Here is a 2,500-nt window from a genome sequence, read left to right as displayed (position 1 = left end):
TGTTTTCCCTTTTTATTTGACGATGGGTTCCCGGATTGGGCAGTGAGAGAGTTAAAATGGTTGAGAATCACTGCTAGAGCCGTAAACATCTTCTATCTTCTCTTATGGGGGTCCCTGGCATATCTTTTCAAATGGGGGTCTGCGGGTTAATAAGTGTCAATTTACCAAGTCTTAGCCCTCGGCCAGTGCTCTTGGTCAGTTCCAGAGTGAACACTCCATGGCTAAACCGACTGGCAAGGAACTATGATGGAAAACTACAGCCTAATTAGGATACTAGGATCTGTCCATGTTGTGTAAATGAGGGCAACCTTTTGTCTTTGAAATCGGCCATTATAAGCAACATAATAAAGACATGCATTTTAATATCTACAATCCCTCAGAACTCTGCTCAGCTGTTTCCAATTTCACAGACCGCCACCCGCAGCCTCCGATCCGGAAATACTAACAAACTCAAGGAACCGAACACCAACCTCCGCACTATGGGAGATCGAGCTTTTTGTGCAGCTGCCCCCCGGCTGTGGAACTCTCTCCCAGACCACCTCAGAGCTCCTCAATCTGTGAACACTTTTAAGAGAGCACTAAAAACTTACCATTTTAACAAAGCATTTAGTTAGCTTTTTAAGCCGGTTTTAATAACCCTGCCTCTCCTTCTTAAATGTGTTTTTAAACTTGTTTTTAACCTGTTTTACTTTTTTGATTTCTGCAAATGGCTTTCTATCTTGTTTTTATTATGTACTGTAGCACTTTGAGGTTTGTTTCAAATGTAAAGTGCAATACAAATAAAATGTATTATTATTATTATTATTAATGCACATTTGTTAACTGCACGGTGTTCTTTCTCTCAAGTTCAGTCTATTATGGTTCTATGGCTTATTGCGCATATCTGTATATTGCGTTTCGCATATTGCATTCCTTGGCCCCGTATTTATTACGGGGCCAGGCTTCCAGCATGGACCCGTATTGTTATTCTGATTATTCCGTTTCTTCTTCTGCCACTTTTGGCAGTTCTGGCTGAACCGTGCAGTCGCTTTTTATGAAACTCGGCCATATGATAGATGGTCATGAAAAACGATCAAGAAATAATTCTCACAATCTTTCGTCAAAAGGTGGCGCTATAGCACTCAATTGAAAAATGCCAACTTTGAACAGGTACAACTCATGCCCTGTTTCACCTACAGCCATGAAACTTCGATGCACACATGCGTCTCCTCATGCTGAACAACTTTCACACTCTGACTTTTGACCTCTGACCTTTAGATCTCCCACCATTTTGAATTATATGAAAAACAGTTAAAACCTATCTCCTCCTGGGATTTTTGAGTAATCTGCACGAAACTTTTTACACATGAACTTTGGACCTATGCCAAAAAACGTTTGCAAAATATTTTCCATAAGTGAAAAAATGAAGCTTTAATGAGCCAATGAATATTGCAGTTTTATGACAATTATTCATCTGCCCCTAACACATACATGCAGACTTACCATTCTTTGAAACTTTGCAGAAATGTAAAGGGCCATTCCAAATATCACTGAAACCAATCTTACTCCAATTGGCCAAACGGGGGCGCTATAGCAATTTTTTGAAAATGCAAACTTTAAACAGGCAAAAGTCATGCCTCGTTTGGCCGACAGCCATTAGACCTGCTTACACATGTGCCTTGACTAATGAGGAACACATCTATCACGTTGACCAGTAAGCACCGCCCTTAGATTGTCCGCAATCTTGAGCAGTTTGAAAAACACTTAAACCCAGGATTTTTCAGCTATTTGCGTGAAACTGTATCATCTGTGTGATCTCCTTTCACAAGTTCTTGTCTGTTGGTGGCTTCTCGCTTAAATGTGTGCCCCGCAACCTGAAGGTCACCAGTTCAAGCCTCACTTGGTGCAGACTTCATCTAAGTTGCATTTCACACAACATGACTATCAATGAATACATCTGCAATTGTTAAAGATAACATGAAATACTTAATTGAGTGTTTTTTACAATCTACAATCTACAATCTCACAACTTTTCAGATAGCAATGAGAGTATGTTTTTTCAATGTATAACATACTTCATTGTGAAAATAGCCGATGTACAATCTGACAACTTTTAATGGTTTGTGAGCTTGTAGATCGGCTACTTTCACTAGTTTTGCTTCTGAGGAGATGTACAATTTCTTCATTGGTAAATGGTTTGTGAACGAGTGATCTTAGTGTTAGTGAAACAGGGGCTTGGGTCATGACAGAAGGCAAGAGTTTGTGATCCTCCACAGACAATATCAGCCTGGACAAAGATATAGCACTATAGGTAGTGTTGCAGCTACCTAAGAGTGCTTCATGACCGTAAGGTTGCCGGTTCAAGCCTCACTTGATGCAGACTCATTTAAGTTGAAATGCAAAAAACATGACTCAATCTATTCCGTTTCCATGGCTCTCTCTCTCTCTCTTCAATCTATTCCGTTTCCATGTCTTTCTCTTCAATCTATTCCGTTTCCATGTCTGTCTCTTCAATCTATTC

The 2,500-nt window shown here is 40.0% G+C and overlaps 1 protein-coding gene across 1 annotated transcript in view; it reads right to left on the bottom strand.

Moving 5' to 3' along the window:
• patj (PATJ crumbs cell polarity complex component) overlaps positions 1 to 2,500 on the bottom strand; it is a 164,908-nt gene that overhangs the window by 16,719 nt on the left and 145,689 nt on the right. The gene's annotated exons all lie outside the window — the stretch shown is intronic.

Source organism: Gymnoscopelus microlampas (assembly GCF_963454915.1).
Source record: "Gymnoscopelus microlampas genome assembly, chromosome: 9".
Taxonomy (NCBI): Eukaryota; Metazoa; Chordata; class Actinopteri; order Myctophiformes; family Myctophidae; genus Gymnoscopelus; species Gymnoscopelus microlampas.
The sequence above is the reverse complement of the archived record's forward strand: the minus strand, read 5'-3'. Positions and strand labels throughout refer to the sequence as shown.